At 39.7% G+C, this 23,076-nt stretch overlaps 1 long non-coding RNA gene across 5 annotated transcripts in view; it reads left to right on the forward strand.

Moving 5' to 3' along the window:
* The first annotated feature begins 591 nt into the window (after window positions 1–591).
* LOC145515871 (uncharacterized) overlaps window positions 592–23,076 on the forward strand; it is a 44,063-nt gene continuing 21,578 nt past the window's right edge. For 2 of the 5 annotated variants that reach the window (XR_014061082.1, XR_014061083.1), the window contains exons 1-4: window positions 592–649; window positions 10,998–11,135; window positions 12,977–13,071; window positions 15,486–15,670. This is a non-coding gene — a long non-coding RNA (uncharacterized LOC145515871). Of the gene's footprint in view, window positions 650–9,871; window positions 9,923–10,597; window positions 10,770–10,897; window positions 11,136–12,976; window positions 13,072–15,485; window positions 15,671–23,076 lie in introns of all 5 variants that reach the window. The other 3 variants (XR_014061080.1, XR_014061079.1, XR_014061081.1) reach the window with 3 other exon arrangements.

Genomic DNA, 23,076 nt, shown 5'->3' on the forward strand with positions numbered 1-23,076 from the left:
TTTCATCGAATTGTCAGAAAAGAGATTTTAAGGATTAATAACATGGTCTCTATACAGTCTATAGGGTTGCAAAAAGTCAGACAGGACTGAAGTGATTTAGCATGCAGACCACCAACAAAAGTTATTAGAGGTGATAAAGCAACATCACTACTTCCATCTTGCATACAAACATTTTTATTCCTAAATTCCCTTCTGGAATCTGGATGAGTTTTTACAAAAAAAAAAAGTCTGCTGCTTCTGACCCTCAAGACATTTGCATCAACATTTAGGAAATGAGAGTGAACAGGAGGTGGTTCTTTGCTGACTGGAATTTGTGTTTCCTCTCCTAGAACCATTCACCCTCTAACTTTTCATCCCAGCCATGTGAATGTCTAAACGTATCTTAAATATTATCTTCTCCTTAAAACGAATGACTACTTTATTTCTGAATCACTCTCCTTTCTTTTACAGAGAAACAAAGAAAATGATGTCAAGAGGGTAGCTCTTTTTAAGACTTTAGGTGAATGCTTTTCTTGCCTTTTTGGGATTCTCATTGCCATGGAAACTCACAACCACAATTCTTCTGAAGAGTTCTATCTTAATGACAGATCCAGACTACTCTGATATGGCCCTATGAAATAACAAGCATTTCGGTCTTTCTTATTAACAGGTAATGTTCTCATCCTAGAACCAGGTATTGTAGTAAGGCAAGGTAGAGTTTGGGGCCTGCTTTGTGATGTTTTCTCTCCTGGTACAGTGTGAGCCTAACATATCTTGCAGTGCTGAGTTTCATCAAATTTTTCAAGACTATGCATTAGTACCCACAGTATTGCCCCACAAGTTAGTCAACCAACTTAAAATAGAGGTGTGATTCTTTTAAAAAATCTATTTCTCATATATACCTTTGTCATTTGTATTAAAATTATAAATTCATAAGATTTGTTCATTTTGAAATTGTTTTGCAAGTATGCCTGATAGATGTGGATTCTTCCTATGCTCTGCATTTCATTGAAAAACAGCTAGCCTGAACTAACTCCACAGGCTCCAAGAAGAGGCCTGATTTGCCGCTGCATGATTGGGACGAAGCAGGCTGTGAAATGAGAGGTTTAAAGCAAGGATAGAAAACAACTAGGGTTTAAGAGAAATAAATAAAGGGATAATGAAAAAAACGGAGTCACCAGTATCAGAGGAATGTCGCTGAGATGAATTCCAGAGAATGTCCACCAAACAATTTTTTAAAAGAGAGTCCCGAAATGCATTACTAAATTGGTCCGCTCAAAGAAGAGATCCTAAAATAGAAATTTCAAGATGTTTGTCCCTAAGATTTTACTTACTGCTTTTGTCAATATTCCTCGAAATACCAAATTTACATTTCCCAGCAATAAAAGGAAATAAGTTGACTTTTCAATGGAAAAATAGAAAAAGTTATTAAACAAACCTAATTTAAGCCTAAAACCTTAGGTATGGTGCCTGGTTAATTTTTTAATATGTTTCTTCTTAAAAAATTATTTATTTAGTTAGTTATTTTTATATTGCCTGTGCCTACTCTTAGCTGCAGCACTTGGGATCTAATTCATGACCGTACGGATGGATGGAACCCCAGGCCCCCTGAACTGGGGGGTTCAGAGTCTTAACCACTGAACCACCATGGACGTCCCACCTGCTTTATTTTGACTTTCATTTTCATTGTTGGCGTTAGAAAATATCAGCATATCAGTAACATTTGAATTTACATAATACATTTTGCAAAGCAATTATAATCCTCCCACATATATTTTTTCCATAGATCAACTGGTAAACATTGGTATTCTTATGTAATCTTTAAAACATTACGTAAGTGCATACGTAAATTAATGCTTATCAAATTAATTCTTACTCAATTAAGTTACATTTAATTATCAAATCACTAAAAGATGCTGAAGAGAGAAATGAGATACTAGGGGTATTTCTACTGTCTTAGGAAGATTCTAGGAAGCCATCACCTGGTAGCGGGTTGTACTGAGCCAAGAAAGCCTCACAAAAACACAGAAAGAAAATCACCTCTGCTTACAGCTTCACCAGATTGAAGTACAATTAAGATCACATATCTTTACTATTCCTATAAGATGATTCTGAATTCTCTACTTGCCTTTTTCACTCCTTAAATTTCACTCATCCAAATACCATAATGCATACAAACAAACCTTAGGGAGATTTACCAGCCAAGACGTTACTGGTTACTATGAATTCACAGAAAATAAACCAGAAGACCAGTTCTGACTGCCTGAAGAACACCTGCCACCGCGCTGGCTCTTGTGGCTCTGAGCGATGATGTTGAAATAAGCTCCAGTAACGCAGTGTAACACATGTCGGCGTTCCTGCCTCGCTGTGGGGTGTGTGGCTGCATGTACACTTGCCGTGTGTGGTGCACGTGTGTGCTCCTGTGTGTCTCTGTAGGTAGGAAGTTATAATAGCTCACATCCACGAGTTGGTAATTGTAAAAAACAAGACAGGAAGGACCAGATTATGTGTGGGCTGGTCTAAGGAGCCTTGGACTTTGTTATACATAAGAGTTCTAAGCAGGGGATAAAAGGCAAATCAAGCTTAGGGAGCCCACTCTATTGCAGTGTGTGGCAATGAAAGGGGGCACTTTAGAGAAAAGAGTTAAAATGCAGACCTGAGTAAGTGTTTTACAAATAGAATAATAATCTGGACCAAAGCAGCTATAATTGGAAAAGGAAGAAATAGAGAGTTGCAAATATCCCTTTGTAACCTAAGCTTTCATAATGATTAAAATATTTTGGATCTGATTTTAATTCACATACACAGATTTGAATATTCTCTTTTCAAAGTAATATCATATTGTAATGGTTTATAATAGATAGAGGTATGGTTTTGAGGCTATAATTAAAAATCAAACTGTGATTTAAATCTGTAACTCAACAAGGAGCTTCTTACAATATTCTCCTCCTCTCTTGTCTCAGGCAGATTTGAATTTGCCATTGTTCATTTGTCTACTTCTATCTAATCAGTCAGAACTTCACATTCTGATGAAGATGGTAAATGAATATTTGTTGACCTTAAAGAAGTTAAGGGCTTCCCAGGTGGCTCTAGTGGTAAGGATCTTGCCTGCTAGTGCAGGAGACATAAGAGATACAGGTTTGATCCCTGGGTCAGGAAGATCCCCTAGAGGAGGGCATGGCAACCCACTCCATTATTCTTGCCTGGAAAATCCCATAGACAGAGGAACTGGTGGGCTACAGTCCATAGCGTCACAGAATTGGACACAACTGAAGAGACTTCAAATAGGAAAAGGAGTACGTCAAGGCTGTATATTGTCACCCTGCTTATTTAACTTATATGCAGAGTACATCATGAGAAACGCTGGGCTGGAAGAAACACAAGCTGGAATCAAGATTGCTGGGAGAAATATCAATAACCACAGATATGCAGACGACACCACCCTTATGGCAGAAAGAGAAGAAGAACTAAAGAGCCTCTTGATGAAAGTGAAAGAGGAGAGTGAAAAAGTTGGCTTAAAGCTCAACGTTCAGAAAACCAAGATCATGGCATCTGGTCTCATCACTTCATGGGAAATAGATGGTGAAACAGTGGAAACAGTGGCTGACTTTATTTTTCTGGGCTCCAAGATCACTGCAGATGGTGATTGCAGCCATGAAATTAAAAGATGCTTACTCCTTGGAAGGAAGGTTATGACCAACCTAGATAGCATATTGAAAAGCAGAGACATTACTTTGCCAACAAAGGTCCATCTAGTCAAGGCTATGGTTTTTCCAGTAGTCATGTATGGATGTGAGAGTTGGACAGTGAAGAAAGCTGAACGCCGCAGAATTGATGCTTTTGAACTGTGGTGTTGGAGAAAACTCTTGAGAGTCCCTTGGACTGCAAGAAGATCCAACCAGTCCATCCTAAAGGAGATCAGTCCTGGGTGTTCACTGGAAGGACTGATGTTGAAGCTGAAACTCCAATACTTTGGCTACCTCATGCGAAGAGTTGACACATTAGAAAAGACCCTAATGCTGGGAAAAATTGTGGGCAGGAGGAGAAGGGGACAACAGAGAATGAGATGGTTGGATGGCATCACTGACTCGATGGACATGGGTTTGGGTAAACTCTGGGAGTTGGTGATGGACACGGAGGCCTGGCATGCTGTGGTTCATGGGTTTACAAAGAGTCAGATACGACTGAGTGACTGAACTGAACTGAAGAGAGTTAGCACACACATGCAAGGAAGTTAAATAACACGAATAAATCATCTGAGTGGTTTAAAGTCAAAAAGATTATTTTGCCAAAATTTTAGGCTGACGTAAATTCTTTTTTTTAATTTTTTTTTATTTTGTATTAGCTGATTAAAAATGTTGTGATAGTTTCAGGTAGACAGCAAAGGGACTCAGACATACATATATATGTATCCATTCTCTCTGAAACTCCCCTCCCACCCAGACTGCCACACAACATGGAACAGAGTTTCATGGGCTATACAATAGGATCTTGTTGGTCATCCATTTTAAACATAGAAGTGTGTACATGTAGGCTGACATAAAGTCTACCCTTTTCACCATTGTATAATTGTATGGGGAGTGTTCACACTATGGCCAAATGCATTAACTAATAGTTTAAACTTCCAAGGCTCACTAATCTCATGGAGTGATGATTTTGAGTGACTCTAAGGACACTCTACTAGTTCACGGAATCATGCGTTTGAACACACTTGTGGCCCCTGCTTTCCTGGGACGGGGGAGTCGAGTGGGGATGGAGTTGGCTTCTCTAGCGCTCAGCCAGCGCAGCAAGAAGCTGTGTCTGGTGCCAAAGTTTTGAATGGTTTGAATGAAAGGACTAAAATGATTATACTCTGTATGACCAGGCTACACAGAGACAACAAAACCTCCCTCGGATCCACTGAGTATGTATTTGGATCCACAGCCTCTCATCCCTTAATTCCTCTGAGCTGAAAGTCGCTCAGTCGTGTCCAGCTCTTTGTGACCCCATGACTATACAGTCCATGGAATTCTCCAGGCCAGAAAATTGGAGCGGGTAGCCTTTCCCTTCTCCAGGGGATCTTCCCAATCCAGGGATCGAATCCAGGTCTCCCACATTGCAGGCAGATTCTTTACCAGCTGAGCCACCAGGGAAGCCCCCTCTGAGCTGAAATTGAACTCAAATAGTGATCATTGTCCCTTCTTCAACAATACCCCCTAAAAGAGGAATTCAAAAAAAATTAGATCTACATAATTGTATCTTGCAAGGATTACTGGAAAAATACAATAAAGCATATTGTCAAACCAAAAGTACTGAGGTAAGGGAGATTAAAGCAATTAAAACAAATAAATGACATGGAAATGGAATGAAAATGATTGTTCCTAGCTTTCCCTCCTTTCATTTCTTTTTTAAATGTGACTATGTATTTTATTTTTAATACAGCTTCCTCTTTCTCAGAAAATTATTTGGAAAGCTTTTATTTATATCTATAGAGTATATTGCAATTGAAGATTATATTTAAATAGATTTAAATTTTAAATAGATGAAATGATTTAGCAAGCTTTGTGAAAATAAGTGATTGAATAATAAAAACTTGTCCATTTCCCAATGTCCGTGGGCTTTCATCCTGACTCTCTAAGAATCCTGCAAATACAAGTAGTCACTTAATAAAAATGCAAACTAGTCTGCATGCTCTTATTTCCAAAAAGAGGCAAACAGAGTGTACAAAGAAAGCATTTGCTTTTAGCAAATGAATGAATGTACCATGGAGGTGTAATACGATTTCTCTCAAGGTTTTTTTTTTTTTTTAAATTAATATTTAACATTGCATACTCGGTGTTAAAATTTGGTTGTAATATGGACTTATGAAAAGATAATAAAGAAAACAGAAATAAGGTTTCTGACAGCGGTCTTGCTCTTGCCTTCTCAGAGGTTGAGTTGTGAAAGGCTCTAACAAGGCCTGCTCGTCAGCTGCTACAAGAAGTTCTTCATGACCTCCATGCCAATGTATGGCTCCCACATGGTTTAAAAACAGCAAGTCTCTTGGCATTTGATCAATTGAAAGATACAGTGGTTTGAAAAATAGCTCTAAAGGAATGAGTTCTTCTGGTGGTCATCTGGAAAACAGCATAGACACACTCAGCTTACAGTGGCGCTAGAAATAAAGATATGATTTCTTCAGATCACATGCCCCATTTGTTGCTTGAATCAATGAAGCAAGAGGCAACTTTTCAGCCTGTGAATATTCAGTGTAAAAGGATTTTATTTAAATGCAAAGTTCTTCGTAGTACTATAATGCTATGTTAACACTTTCATGCTGGTAATGGTGGGCCTACCTGATGTGTCCAGACACTTGCTAACATATGTATCTATTTCATTATATGTCTCAAGATAAGATGAGGTAGGAGTTCCATCATTCACATACTAAAAAATAATTCACTGTTAGGTAGTACATGTTAGAAACATACGGCAAATTCAAAAGCCCAATGTAGATTCTCTTCTGTTCACCCATGATGAGGCAGACCAGAAAGAGGCATGTTCTAATGATAGAAGTGAATTTTCATTTTATTCCTGTTACTGCAAGGGATCCTCTCAGTAGAATGAATATTTATTTTAATAAATAGCATCATGGTCCAGATTCCTACTTGTAATTGCTCAACATGTGCTTGTCCCAGATGTTTTTTCTTATTTTAAAGATTTTCACTGTGCTACTTTCATTTACTTTGGAGTTGTTTAAATTCCCCATTTATCTCATATGCTAGATATTCCCTTTAGTTCACAGCATGCTGTTGAATTTACCTTCCTATACCTAAAATTTGGCACGATTTTTGTAATGCAAGAAATAATAAATGTGTTTCCATTTTTTTGCCATGGAATGAAAAAAAATGAATATTAAATTTATACTTCTATTCATAAAACAAATCACTCTTGTTGGACATAAAACTGAATTCTTCTTTCTCAAAATGCTTATAAAAGAGAGAGAAGGAATCTCTCTCAGGAAGAGAGAAAGGCGAGGAGGTAGAACAAGAATGATGCTGCTGCTGCTAAGTCGCTTCAGTCGTGTCCGACTCTGTGGGACCCCATAGACGGCAGCCCACCAGGCTCCCCCGTCCCTGGGATTCTCCGGGCAAGAATACTGGAGTGGGTGCCATTTCCTTCTCCAATTCATGAAAGTGAAAAGTGAAGAACAAGAATAGCAGTTAGGAATTATTTGCTCTCTCTATTTAATAAAACTACCCTTAATAAACTGATAACCCTTGGGGTTTTTCTTACCTCTTTACCCTTTCCCCCTCTTCTATTATCTTTACCACATGAATTAATTTCCCTAGAACAGGTCAGTCACAATGGAAATTTGAGTAGAAATATATGAAAGTGAAAGTGGAAGTTGTTCAGTCGTGTCCGACTCTTTGCAACCCCGTGGTCTATACAATCCATGGAATTCTCCAGGCCAGAAATTCGAAGTGGGTAGCTGTTCCCTCCTCCAGGGGATCTTCCCAACCCAGGGATCGAACCCAGGTCTCCCGCATTGCAGGGGGATTCTTTACCAGCTGAGCTGCCAGGTAAAACCAGAGATAAATGAACACAATGAAAAATAGCATTCTATCACACATACACACACACACAAATGCAAAACCTTTTTGCAATGTTAGAGATGGGGAAAAACTTAGGGGACACTTTCCCCAGCTCACTTCTCACAGGGATTATCTGTAGAGTGCTCTGACTGGAGACCTGGGTTTTGAAGAGTCAAACACCTGGATCTGAATCTTAGGACACCTGCTGCCTTCCAGCTTTGTGATCTTAGGCATGCTTCTTAACCTTTTTAAGTTTCACTTCCCTCATCTATGAAGTTGGTATAATACTTATTTATAGGCTTGTCATGTATGGCAGTAAAGTAGCAAAATGATATGCCTAAGATCTCTGTTGCTGTGTACAGAATATAGATACACCATAATTTTAGCGTTTACTCTTTTATGGATCATCTATGATAATGAAATGGTATTTTTGTTTATGGCTTTATTGTGAGTGTGTTTTCATAGACGTACACTTACTGCCCTTAAATTTCACAAAGGATTATCATCAAAGTCAGTAAGCTTGAAGCCTGCTGGAGTTTGTCTTTCAATAGTGCCTGATGAGTGGAGGGGGCTTCCCCAGCGGCTCAGAGGTAAAAAGTCCGTCTGCAATGCAGGAGTTGCAGGAGATGCAGGTTCAATCCCTGGGTCGGGAAGATCCTCTGGAGGAAGGCATGGCAACCCCCTCCAGTATTCTTGCCTGGAGAATCCCATGGACAGAGGAGCCTGGTGGGCTACAGTCCATGGGGTCTCAAAGAGCTGGACACGACTGAAGCGACTTAGCGTGCACGCACGCTGACTAGAGAAGAAGCAGTGTGACATTGTGAAGGAAACAGCACAGTGAGAGAAAAGGGGGCCCAAGTTCAAATCTTTTGCCTGATATCCTTTCAGTTAGAATTTAAATCAGTCACCTGGAGTTTCTGGGCCTGAGTTATTGCACCATGGAAACAAGAATGACATGATCTCACCCGGAGAAAGGCAGAAATCTGGGCCAAACCCTTAGTTTTGCTGACCTTCCCAGATCTGAACTTTATGTTACTGTAAATGATTTTTTAATGCTCATTTATTTTATTCTTTTTAATGCAAAGTCATCATGGAATGAGTAGCGAGAAACTAGGCAAGTGACGCTGCCTGACAGGACTTTCCATATTGAAGAAAGCGTTCCCTGTTGGTGGTCAATATGGCAGCCCTCCAGGCACACATGAGTGGCAGTTGAGACATTGACATCATGCTAAAGAAGTGAGGTTTTCATTTTATTTAATTCTAATTAATTTAAAATTTGAACAACCATGTGTGACTGGTGGCTATAGTACAGGACAAGATGACCAGACTATAGAAAAACATCAAGTCAGAGATGTCTCACAGGCCTGGTCATTGCATTAAAATCAGTTGGTAGGTTATTGAGAAAGTTCATCACTTATTGGAATAGCAGTATATGTGAACACGTGAGAGTAAATATATTTTTTGGAAGGGAATACACTTTTATGTGATAAAGTTTAAACTTGGAAAGCAGTAATATCCTTTAAAAGTTTATTTTTAAAAATTCAGTTCCTTCTAAGTATTCTTTTGTTGTATCAAAAAGGAGTGTTCCCGATGAAAGCCTCATAATTTACATTGTTGGATTGGTGTCCCACCCATTCCATCTTGAGTATCTTTTATCTCTTCTTTATTAAATGGTAGTAAATGAAGAGAATGTAATGGGAATTTTGTAGTGGAAATTTGTAACAAGTGCAGCCCCAGGTTTAGATAACATGTGAAACAAAAGAGAAAAAGAAAAGAAAATTACTTTGAGTCAAAATAGACTATATAACAAAAGTAGATGACTTCTCAGTTATTGGGAAACCATCAGTATTTGAAATTCTGCAATGAGCATCTTAATATTTTATTCAATATTTGATTATCTAAAATTTACTATTTAGTGGTTTATTTAAATTAGCAGCTAAATAAAATCTAGATTTTTTACTGTTTAAAACGTCACTTATTTTCCTCTTACAGACTGTTTAAAGAATCATAAAACAGTCATTTTAGAGAGTTTACATTTCACAAAGCACCTCTATAGGCCCAGGTCATTACTTGCTGTAATAATGGAACAATCCTAAACCACCACAGTGTTTCTGGTTTTATTTTTTAACTACTAAAACTGAGTTTTTAGCCAGTTTAAATGACTCCAATGATCACAATATTAAGAGTCTGAGAATCAAAACTCCAAATTCTGTGTTTTGGCCTTAAAGCTTTCCCGTCTCTACTTGGCTCATAGCACTGATTAGGTGGTTTTCTCTCAAAAAGCCAATATGTCACCGAAAGGCAAACTGCCTTCATATCTAATGTGTGCTTTTGTTGGGCAGATAATCCTTTGCTTCAGAAAAGCTTCTCCCGTGGAAACTCAGAGGATAAACGTAAGCCAATATGTGACCTGTGGTTCTGAGCATCAGCCCCCTTCCCAAGTGCTTTGTGACTCACACTTGTTTCGAGGCTGTTTCGCTTTATTTGGATTCAAATTGTTTTGCTTCCCCTTACTCCAATAAAGATTGCTTAGTGGATTCTATTCAAAATGAACAGATCTTATTTTAAAGCTGTATTAAAAATACAATGTCCATTGTAAGGGGTCTGTCTGAAATGTCCTTCTTCCACACACAACCTCCAGGAAGGTCCACTGTGAGTGAAATGGAACAGCTTTTATGAAGAGTTTATTGGAGAGGGATAAGTCCATGTAACCTTGTGCCTCACTGAGGTGTAGAAAGTCTGAGGCATGACGTAATGGTCAGCACGTGACTTTTACTTCAGATTTTGCTTGTAAAAGAAATAACCCTTAATGGAAAACTGTTGCAAACAGATGTTCATAACTCTAGCATTGGTACTGCTTAAGTTAAAAGTATGGTGGGTCTTCAGAATGCCTGACTCAGGAGTCTTGACTTTATGTGCAATATTTATGTTCAACATTACCATGAGACTATTTATGATACTGTAAGTTTTGACATTACTCACAGGATCCCCAGGTTAAAGAATGTTTAATGTATCAAAGTGTCCCTGATCTATGCACCTTTTCTTAATATTTTCTTCTTTTGAAATAGTGGACAGTGGAATTATGAGAATAAAGAAACCCATAAAACATGAAAAAGTTACCAATGAGTAGGAATTTTTACCATTTCAAGAATATGACATATGAATAGACCAACAAATATGTGTATATGCATTCAAACGAGTATTAGAAACAGTCATACACAGACCTGACTTAGGTTAAAAGTGAGTATCACAAATATGAAAAAGGGAAAAGATTTAAAGAAGACAAATTATTTCAGAATGGTATTTGTTGATCCTCTGTCTATAAAAAGAGCTTTTTATGTTATTGCATTATGCTCTGTGTTAAGCAGGTCGGATTTGAACATGTAAAGTCTACACACTCAAGTTTGCAAAGTCTCTGACTTTGTGGAGAAAAACTAACTACATGGATATTGATTATATTTTTTGAAGAACATGTGAAGAGCTGTGGATTCCAGAGGCTATAACAGTGGCTACATTCAGATGGAAACACACCTTAAATCAAGCTGTTAGTTATATATTGTTGAGTCTACCTTGTGAATTGTAGAAAATATCAGCTTAAAATCACAAGTGAGTGAAGTGAGCTTCCCAAAGAAACTGGGGGAAGGCACAAGGGCTATTGGAATTTGTACTCAGAATGAGTGATCAGAACTTCCGTGAAAGACACAGAAGCTACAGGGAAGAGGGTGGGGAAGAAAACTGGGCACACAGGAGCTCTTATTTCACCCTTGGGAAGAGTCCATAGGTTGTCTTGCTTCACCACATTCTCTCCTGCTTTTCTCTACAGTGAAGGGAGGACAGCTTAAGCCAAACGTTGACATTCCTTGGTATTTCCAGGAAAACCTTTTCCCTCCTCACTCAAGTAAGGAGAGCTGGCTCTTTCTCTTCTTTCAGAGTGCATCACAGTGGCGGTGACTGGCCATGCAGCAGCAATGGTGGGAGCGTGGAGGAAAGACTAAGAAATCATGGAGGCCAGGGCTCTGGGTCCTCCAGCCAGGGGACCACAGCTGGCTTCGCCCTACCTCCAGCTGCCACGCTGTAGTGAAAGTGAAAGTCGCTCAGTCATGTTCGACTCTTTGCGACTCCATGGACTATAGAGTCCATGGAATTTTCCAGGCCAGAATACTGGAGTGGGTAGCCTTTCCCTTCTCCAGGGGATCTTCCCAACCCAGGGATGGAACCCAGGTCTCCTGCATTGCAGGCGGATTCTTTACCAGCTGAGCCACAAGGGAAACCCATGCTGTAGAGCAAATAGCAACCCCGTATTCTCTTAAGCTACTGCATACTCAAGTGTTCCATGTTTGCAATCAAATACAATGAAGGTGAAAGAGAAAAAGAGAGAGGCAACGATCCAAAGAAGGAGCAAAGGGATGGAGGAAGAAATAAAGAAAAGAAGGAAAGGGGAAGAGAAGGAAGGAAGGAAGAAAGAGAGAGGGAGGGAAGGAGAAAGGGAAGGAAGGCCAGTGTGGGATTTGCTGGGCATCCCACTGATTTGGCAAATCTATGTTATGTCATGCTCATAAAACCCACTGAAGTAGGTACCATTTCAACCCCACTTCACCCATGAGGTAAATGAAGCTCTGCCAGGGTAAGAACCTTGTCCATGTTACACACATAAAATGCTGTGGCCGCTGATCCATCTGAAACCAAAGTGCATTTATGATGTTGCCTTTGGTTTCAAATGGAAGAGGCACAGGGGTAGGTTCTGAAGGTGGAGGGAGTATATTCTGTGGAGACAATTTGGGGCTCAGGAAAGAGGACAGTGTAAACAGAGTTTCCAAATTCCAGGAGCAGGAGAGCATTTACCAAGTTTTACCAGATTCTTTAAGGCAAATGGGGAAGATTCCAAGAGGAATGAAGGTAACCGAAGGTGCCGTTAAAGATGGAGAGGCAAAGGGAGACTGCAGTGAGAACTAGCAAAAGATTCTGAGCCCAGTGAGGAGCAAGCTATCAATGACCATGCTCCCAGGGTTCAAGGTCAACAGGGTGAAGATCCAAGCAGCATTAGGAGCTCCTCTTCATGATAAACCCCAGGGAGAAATGGGGTTCATTTCGACCCGTAGAACAGCACTGTGCAAGGGAACTTCTTGTGACAAGGAAAATGTTCCCTACCATGGGCAGCACAGGACACCAACAGGCTTGAAAAATGACTTAGTGGGACTGAGAAACTGACATGTCAATTTAATTTAGATGTTTATTTAAATAGCCACCTGATTGGGCAGCACAGAATAAAGTGGTAGGAATAGAGGGAGAGGCAAAGTGTGTGGATTCCCCTTGGTCTGATGTCAGACGTGGTGGTGGTGGTTTAACTGTGCCCGACTCTTGCGACCCCATGGACTGTAACCCCCAGGCTCTGTCCATGGGATTCCCCAGGCAAGAATACTGGAGTGGGTTGTCATTTCCTTCTCCAGGGGAACTGCCCAACCAAGGAATCGAATCCAGTTCTCCTGCATAGCAGGCAGATGCTTTACCGACTAAGCCACCAGAGAAGCCCTTGATGTCAGATGTGAGTACATAAATCTCAAAATACGGACTGTACCAACCTTGTTAGGAATTTGGGTTGGGGCGGATAGCGTACGGAAAGCAGATGTTCTAGGCATTTTTCTGTTGTCACTGAGAGCAAAAATATTCTCATTTCTTCCTTATCTGGAATCTTGCTTGATATATTTCTTCTCTTTCATGTATTTCCAAACTTGCTTGCTCCATGCTTTATAAGCATAGGAAATGGCAACCCACCCCAGTATTCTTGCCTGGAGAATCCCAGGGACAGAGGAGCCTGGTGGGCTGCCATCTATGGGGTCGCACAGAGTCGGACACGACTGAAGTGACTTAGCAGCAGCAGCAGCAGGATTCATACTAAAAGCAACAATGCTTAACAATAATAACAAAAAAAATCATCTCTCCACTTCCGGTATCCCTCCAACTACACCTTAACCTCTCTCCCTCCTTCCACACGTGGTCAAACTTCTTGAGAGGACAATGTGGGTATTTCATCTTTGTCCTGTATTCACTGTCAGCCCTCTGACAGTGGTCATCTGCTGAAAATATAAACATTCCACTGAAAATATCAGTGATGACCAATCCAAAGACAACACTGCATTGTACTTGAGCTGCGTGTCATCACTTGCCCATATTAAACACTACTGGGAAATGTTTTCTCCACTGGCTTCCACAACACAGTTAACTCTAGATAGTCTCGTTCTTCCTCTCTGTCTCTCTTTCATACTCTTTTATCAGCTCATTCCTTTACTTTTAGATCCCGAGTCTCCCTAGGGTTCTCTTTTGCATGTCTGGCTTTCTTCCACCAGAAACATGTCCTATTGTCTGTCATTCATTATAATAACATCAGACAGAATTAGCACTTAACTCTGCGTCATCCTTTGGTCCAGGCACTTTTTAAAGGATTGATTCATTCCATTTTCACAACTACCCTATCTGGTAGATAGTGCTATTATGTCCATTTCACAGATAGGAACACAAGCTCAGAGAGGTTAAAAAATTTGTTCAAAGTCAAATAGCTGGTAAATTTTGAGGATGGAAATTAAAATTATATTCAGTGCAGCATTAAGGTCCATTTTCTTATCTCCTACACTGTACTGCCTGCATCATGACTTCATTTATCCCTCACTACTTATTAATACAGTTATATTTTGAGCACATAGACTGGCCTGTATATGCCCATTCTGATAACCCAATATTCAGCAAAATCCCTTTATATGAGTTCCAGTCTGCTGACTGCATGAAAATTCCAGTATTTTCTCAAGCTGAACAGGGACTATATGAAGCTGTTATCTACCAGCCTAACTAATCCTTCCTGTATGAGGTGATGAGCATTGTCAGCTACCTGAAAGTACTGCTTAGAATCCAGGTGCTCATTTCTTTTTAAAATCTATTTATTGTGGTAAAATGCACAGAACATAAAATTTACCACCTTAACCATTTTAAGTACACAGTTCAGTGGAGCTAAATGCATTCGTAATGTTGTGCAAACGTCACCACCATCCATTTTTGTAGCGCTTTTCATCTTGTAAAGTGGAAACTCTATATCCACTAAACAATAATTCCCTATTCTCTCCACTCCCAGCATTTGGCAACAATGGTTCTACATCCTGTCTCTATGATTTTGGCTACTCTAACTATCTCATATAAGTAGATTGATACAGTGTTTGTCTTCTTGTGACTGGCTTATTTCACTTAACATAATGTCCGCAAGATTTTCTTCCATGTTGTAGCATATGTCAGAGTTTCCTTCCTTTTAAAGGCTGAATAATGTTCCATTGTATGTATATACCACATTTTGCTTATCCATTCATCTGTTGATAGGCAACTGGGTTGCTTCCAGATTTTAGTTACTGTGAATAATGCTGCTATGAACATTGATGTACAAAATAGCTCTTTGAGACCCCGCTTTCAGTTCCTTTGGATATATAGCCAGAAGTGAAATTGGCGGGTAACATGGTGATTATATTTTTGATTTTTTGAATAACAGCCATATGTTTGCTGTAAGAGCTATACCACGTTACATTCCCACTAACAATGAACGAAGATTTTGATTTCTCTACATTCTTGCCAATAATTAATATTTTCTTTCTTCTTTTAATAAATAATAGCCATCCTAGTGAGTATGAGGTTGTTGACTAAAGACAAAAATGCACAACATGAGAATTGCAAGTTAAGTTTTATTTGGGTCAATATGGGGACCACAGCCTGGGAGGCAGCACCTCAGATAACTCAGAAACCATTCTAAAGAGGTACAGGCTAAGGACTGTATATATGTGATTTTGGTAAAGGGGGCGTACCTGTAATCAAGCACGTTTGTGTTTTAGAAAGTTTATGTTTAGAAACTTTAGAAAGGTCTTGTGAAGCTTCTGCTAGTCACAGAAACAGTTGTCACCATGAATAATTTTAATTCTTTTCTAGATTTCAAGATATGAGAAGATATAAGAATTGGGCTCATAAAATCATCTCCTGAGAATATCTATCTGAACACTTGTCCTGCCAGCTTTCCCAGAATAGAGTGTCTTGTTTCTGCCCTCCACCCTGAACTCTTCAGAGAGTGTTGAAGGTCAGCAGCTGTAGCGGCCCAAGATTTAATCCTTACAGAGGTAGATGGCAAGAACCTATGGCATGTGCCTATTTGTGTTGACAACGTGTTCTCTCACTGTCATTTTGATTTGCATTTCCTTAATTATCAATGATGTTCCATTGATCTTTTCATTGGCCATTTGTAGAAATGGCTATTCAATCCTTTGACCATTTTTTAATCAGCTTGTCTCTTATTGTTGAATTTTAGGAGCTCTTGTTATATTTTGTATATTAATCTCTTATTGGTTACATGATTTGCAAATATTTTTCCCATTCTGTAAGTTGCCTTTTATTTTTCTGATATTATTTTTTTGATGCACAGATTTTAAAATTTCCATTGGGTTCAATTTGTCTATTTTTTTTTTTTGGTTTTTTTTTTCCCTTCTATTGACTGTGCCATTGGTGCCGCGATCCAAGAAATCATTGCTTGGCAGAATCCTTTTCTTTCCCTTCAGTGCTACACTTTGTTTCCTGGTCCATAATGAATCCTCAGTGAGTATTTGATGAGTAGCTAAATGAATGCAGTTACCCCTTCTTATCACTGCCTCACCACTTTGGTTTAGTAGCAGAATGGAGAAGTGCCTCCAGGAAAGAACAAAAAAGAAACCCTTCCTTCTCACTCATTGGAACAGTCTAGAAATTGTTCTCATCTAGACATGGCTTTTTTCACATTTGGGGGAGAAAAACGCCACCCTGGAGGTTATTTTCCCTTTATAAAAATGCAGTTGGCAACTCTGGAGGAGAAGGGTGGGGTCCCAGGGGGAAAATAGACCACCCACAAGCAACAACACTCAGAGATTTTTCATTCCGGCTTCCTCTCCTACTGCACCCACTTCAAGAATGTCTTTAAGCTTTGTGGTTATTAGAAAACATATGAAGGTCCCAGAAAATGTGCAGTTTCTCATGAAAATACAATCTCTGTGCATTTTCTAGAGCACAGTGAGAGTTTTGGAATTTACTTTCTATTCTTGGGAACAATGTGATGGGGAAAAGTTGGGGCCTTTGTTGATTCCCCACAAGCAATGAAAACAACTTTGAAAACGAAAAGCACAATTTCTTGCAAAAATGTTGTGTAATTACTATGAACCAGGAAAATAAAGTCATGTGCTCATCTCAAGAATTGGAGCTCTTCCTAATTATTGAGCAACAGCTATTTACAAAGGATACTGCTTCTTGTGTGGGTAGCAAGCATATGAAGCCACCTCAGTAATTCTTAAAACTACTACAAATTATGACACAAGCTAATATTATATTGTTAAGTTATATGTTAACTTATATTGTTATAAGTGCATTACATATACTAACTCATGGGTAAATAAATTAAACACTGACATACAGAGGACCTTTAAAATAAATCATCTAGTTTAGGTAGTTTTTAATGCTTATCATTGTATGGATGGTGAAACTAAGGTCTGGAGTGGTTTAGGCGCTTCTTCTTAGCCCTGTAACTGGTGACTGTGAGAGCTAAAAATTCAGGGCATCTGGAACCAACCTCACTGAATGCAAAAGAGCCCTGGGGGGTGAGGCCTCCAGCCTTGAAGTTGCTGTTTCACCTCCCACAGTTCTGTTCAGGGAGGCTGAATCCTAGATATTGCCACTTTGTGTGGACACATTTTTTTTGGCCACACTGCAAGGCATGTGGAATTTTAGTTCCCCACTCAGAAATCAAGCCCTTGACCCCTGCATTGGAAGCAAGAGTCTTAACCACTGCACTGCCAGGGAAGGCCCAGGACACAATATTTAGACTTATCCATTAAAGTGTTACTCTTAATGTATGGATGTGCCTTATGACTATTACACATAAAATTATACATAATTCAATTTACAAGTGGAAAACATCCCTCAAATTGTCCCAAGTCAATGCAATCTTGTCCTAATATGAAATCATCACACATATGGCAAAACTTGCCATGGAGCTTGTGTTGGGGGCTGATTTTAAGAAAAGGAGACCATCCAGTTATCCACTCATCAGATATGAAGCTCCCACTGTGTGTCTGGTACTGTGTTTGGGGCTAGGTGGTTGTTCAGCCCCTCAGTCGTGTCCAACTTTTTGTGACCCCATGGACTGCAGCACACCAGGCTTTCTTGTCCTTCATTATCTCCCAGAGTTTGTTCAAACTCATGTGCATCAAGTTAATGATGCCATCCAACCATCTCATCCTTTGTTGCCTCCTTCTCCTCCTCCCCTCCCCTCAATTTTTCCTAGAATCAGAGTCAGATGTGTTTTTCTGTTTGTTTGTTTGTTTGTTTGTATTTTAGAAGGGAGTAGAATGAACAAGTAGGCTCTTCACATCAGGTGGCCAAAGTATTGAAGTTTCAGCTTCAGCAACAGTTCTTCCAATGAATATTCAGGGTTGATTTCTTTTAGGATTGACTGGTTTGACCTCTTTGCTGTCTAAGAGACTCTGAAGAGTCTTCTCCAGCACCACAGTTTAAAAGCATCAACTCTTTGGTGCTCAGCCTTCTTTATGGTCCAACTCTCACATCCATACATGACTACTGGAAAAACCATACATAGCTTTGACTAGAGAGACCTTTGCTAGCAAAGTGGCGTCTCTGCTTTTTAATGGGACTAGGTAGAGAGATAGAAATATCACTAAAGTCCTGCCCCAAATGTGTTTGGTGTCCTAAAAAAGTCCAGTTTTATTTCTAAACTGAGCTGTGCTTTCCATTGATTGTCATTTTTCTGTTTGTTTAAGAAAAGAATTTAAATGTCTCTTTTCTTTACCTTGATCTTGTGAGAACCATGACTGTACGAGATGAAAAAGATAGCGACGAAGAGTTGGGATAATATGAGCATTAGAAAGTGATGGTGAGAAAAGGAAAGAAAGTAATCTCATATATTAAAAAAAAAAATAATGAATTGCAAATAGAGGAAATGCTTGGAGAAATTGAAAGTCAGTAGCAAAATGAGAGAAGACATGGCATCACACTTGGACCAGCCAGGTATTTGTTGGGACAAGTGTGGTTTCCACTTCCTGCTTTGAATGTGAAACCACTCCTGCTGGCTCCTAGAGAAATGGGAAAAAGTAATGGCATTCTTACTCCCTGGGCCAGGCTAGACCTGGGTTATGTAGTCCAGTAACTGGATGCAGCTTCTCTGATGGCTTAGCAGGTAAAGAGTCTGCCTGCAATGCAGGAGACATGGTTTCAATCCCTGGGTTGGGAAGATCCCATGGAGAAGGAAATGGCAACCCACTTCAGCACTCTTGCCTGAAAAATCCCCTGGACAGAGAATGCTGGTGGGTTACAGCACAAAATATCACAGAGTCGGACAGAACTGAGCAACTGAGCATGCACACACAAAACTGAATGTGACTTAACCAGGACAAGATATTAGTTTAAAAAAAATCTCTCAGGAGAAGCTAGACTTAGACTTTGAGCAATGTGGCCATGCATTGAATATACAAGGTGAGGGAAGTCAAGGAAACTTCAGAAAGAAAAGATAGTCGCAGAGGGAAGTGCTAGAAACGTGATAGCATTAACTGAAGGAAAACTGTTCACCCAAGCAGTTTTGTTTGTTGTAAACAATGAGTGTGCTTGAGATTAGACATGTGCTATATGCTCTTAGGCAGAGGATCGAAGAAGGTTAAGGACAGCAGGCTCACTGAACACTCAGAGCTCAGGTAGAATTGTGGAGGGAGATGCTTTTAAAAGAAGATTAAAATCACACATATTGTGGAGGCTCAAAATCAGTTAAATGTTTGAGTTGCATATTCAAGCAAAAACAAACAAAATGTCAAGAGTTCTGTGGCCTGATCGGCTTTGAAAGCCTCAGATCTAAAGTGGGCAAGCTTACATGCTCTGCATCCAATTACTGCTCAGAACTCTCTTTAACCTTCAAAACAAACAGGGCGTTTTGCAGAAATCCGGACAGCAGGGAGGGAAGGCTGGTGTGTGTTCCATCTGATACGGCATTAGACGCTCAGCTGTATGATTCCCGCTATCAAACAAAAGAGCCCATTGCAGCAGTGTCGTCCAAAGCCTGGAGTCCTTTCCAGCTTGAAGCCTCAGAAAACCATACAAGAAGCGAGTTTATTTTCAATGAAAATAGGATTCAGGATAGAAGAAAAAACCCCTTGCCTTGTATTTGTTTAGAGACCCAAATAAATTAATGACTCACTTCCTAGTGGATGTGTTTCAGATGTGGGCGATGGGAACAAAGGAGGAAGAGGTGAGAAGAGGAGGAAGAAGAGAAGAAAGAGAAGAAAAAAAAAGATATGAGGGAGGAAAGAGGAGGTGGAGAAGAAAGAGAAGATTCAGAGGCCCTTCCTGGGCTCAGATATTTTACATATATTATCACAGTTAGCCTCACAACTCCCGTGAGAGGTAGGCTGTGTAATTACATGCGTCTAGAGAAGAGGAAAACAAAGCTTTCAGATGTTGCCCACGGTGTCAAAGTTGGCTAGAGTTAGAGCCAGACTTCCCATCCAACTCAGTCTGCCACCAAATTCCAGGCTTTCAAGATCAGCTCAGAGATCAGGGGAATTTTCACTTTTGTCCCAATTACCTAAGATAGACAGACACATAATTGCCACACACTGAGTGTATCAGTGCTCCCAGAGCAATGACTTCTTAGTGGGGGAAAGTTTGGAAAAATAATCTTTTTAAATTTGTTTATTTTTTTAATTGCAGGATAATTGCTTTACAGAATTTTGTTGTTTTCTGTCAAACCTTAACATGAATCAGCCATAGATATACATATATCCCCCTTCCTTTTGAACCTCCCTCCCATCTCCGTCCGCACCCCATCCCTCTAGGTAACCAGGTATTTCATACACGCTATGGGTAAACAAAATAAATTATGATTTAAAGAAAAAATGTCCTTTTTATCCTCCAGTTCCACTCAACTGTCGACTTAAAGGCGATACAGTCATTTAAATTCTCACACAAAGAGATAAGAAGCATATAAGCCCTTGAGGAAGCAAGAAAAGGAAGGAAGGGATTTTTACAGGGAAAATATCACCTACTACTTTAAAACTGCAAACATAAAGGGTTACATTTCCAGTGGCTTCCAAGACAGGAGTCTCTGTTTCCTTGTATTTGAGAATGATTAATGAATTGACCTCCTGTGTGCCACTTTGAAAACATACCAAATGTGCTTAGTTTGGCAGACTAGTAGAGGAAGGACTATTCACACAGAACAAAAAAGGCTGCTGTTTGCCAGTAGCTATTAACTCGTGGCTATATCAACACTTGTGCTGTTAGCAATAATCTTATCCAAGAGTCTATTCTTGTAGAACCTCGGGGGTTGAAGAAGTATTTTATTGGCAGCATCCCTAAACCTATAAGTAGCAATATGTTTTGACAGAATGAAGCCACACAATTCTCACCTAGTCTTGGGTTGACTTTCTTAGGAGATAGTCTGAGGCTGAAAATAAAAAGCATATCCACTTCTCTGCTCCTAAGAAATAGATTTTACACTCAAACCCTGTTGTTTCAATTTCTTTCAAATTTTTCAGTACTCATGGATTCTCTAAACTTATATCTTCTAGTCTTCTGATCCAAGCAGTTTTTAACCTATGATCACAAGAGCTCTTGACAATATTGATGCGCTCTCAAGATTACTTCTATTTTGTGATCAACTACTGTTGAAACACTTCCTGTTGTTGTCATATGCTGGCTCTTCATGTGGGGAGAGAAACTACAAACCTCTACTCAAATTGGACATTCTTTGGTCTTGAAACAATGCCTAGAGCTAAAACAGAGAAAACTCGGACTAGGGGCAAGCTAAGTTTGTAATAGAAATTGTAAAAAAAAAAAAAAAAAAAAAATAGCCCAGAGCTCAGGTAGAACATTCTATTGGGTATTAATCATTTCTGTCTACTGAGTCCAGCAGGAGGTGCAGAGGATAAGTGTTAATGAACAGACAAGAGTAGGTCCTTAGCAATAAGCTATTCATAAGTCTGGCAATTTGTTCACTCTATCTGATAAAGCTAAGAGTGGCTGTCATCGCTTAGTTATGTCCGATCCTTTGCAACCCCATGGAATGTAGACTTCAGGGCTCCTCTGTCCAAGGGAATTTTCAGGCAAGAATACTGGAGTGGGTTGCCATTTCCTCCTTCAGTGGATCTTCCTGACCCACGGATCATACCCATGTCTCTTGCGTCTCCTGAATTGGCAGGTGGATTCTATTACCACTGTGCCACCTGGAAATCCCTCTCTATCTAATAGTCTATAGCTATAGTTACAAGTTTTAACTTCTTGTGTTTTTTATTTTTTTCATGCATTTGTGTATCAAATATCCTCTAAGCACTGATAACTTGCTGATAATCCTGCTAGGTACTGAGGCCAAAAAATACAGTGAGATGAGTTTCCTGCCACCAAGGATTGAGGGATAAGAGTATAACGAGTGATATGAGAAAGGTAGGCAGATGGGGCTATGGAAACAGAGATGTGGAGGATTCCACCCAAAAGAGGGGACGGGCAGGATGAGAAATATCAGTTGTGTTTTAAATGATACAAAGACAGAAAAAACACATACAGTTATGAAGAAAGGGTGGTAAGGTCAGAACTGTGAGATGCTTAATGAAATGTAAGCAGTTCCGTAGAATCGGAAAAAAGCTGTATGGATTAAAGATAAAGAGTTATACAATCATGTGATGTGTTAAAAAGAAAGGAAACTGGAAAGGGAACTCAGAAGCTTCCAGATTCAAAGAGTGGTTCCATCACGTTAAATGGTTTTGGGCATATTACTTCTGACAAACTTTATTTTCTTGGGCTTCAAAATCACTGCAGATGGTGACTGCAGCCAGGAAATTAAAAGACACTTACTCCTTGGAAGAAAAGCTATGACCAACCTAGACAGTATATTAAAAAGCAGAGACATCACTTTGCCGACAAATATCTGTCTAGTTAAAGCTATGGTTTTTCCAATAGTCAAGTATGGAGTGAGAGTTGGGCTAGAAAGAAAGCTGAGCTCCAAAGAATTGATGCTTTTGAACTGTGGTGTTGGAGAAGACTCTTCAGGGTCCCTTGGACTGCAAGGAGTTCAAACCAGACAATCCTAAAGGAAATCAACTCTGAATATTTATTGGAAGGACTGATGCTAAAGCTGAAGCTCCAATAATTTGGCCACTTGATGCAAAGAACTGATCCATTGGAAAAGACCCTGATGCTGGGAAAGATTGAGGGCAGGAAGAGAAGACAGAGGATGAGATGGTTGTAGGGCATCACTGACCAATGGACATGAGTTTGAACAAGCTCCAGGAGTTGGTAATGGATAGGGAAGCCAGGCGTGCTACAGTCCATGGGGTCACAAAGAGTTGGACATGACTGAGTGACTGAACTGAACTGATATTCTGAGATTATTGATATTTCTCCCGACAATCTTGATTCCAGCTTGTGCTTCTTCCAGCCCAGCGTTTCTCATGATGTACTCTGCATATAAGTTAAATAAGCAGGGTGACAAGATACAGCCTTGACG

This window comes from Giraffa tippelskirchi, chromosome 7 (assembly GCF_054371585.1).
Source record: "Giraffa tippelskirchi isolate mGirTip1 chromosome 7, T2T-mGirTip1v1.2.pri, whole genome shotgun sequence".
NCBI classification, from domain to species: domain Eukaryota; kingdom Metazoa; phylum Chordata; class Mammalia; order Artiodactyla; family Giraffidae; genus Giraffa; species Giraffa tippelskirchi.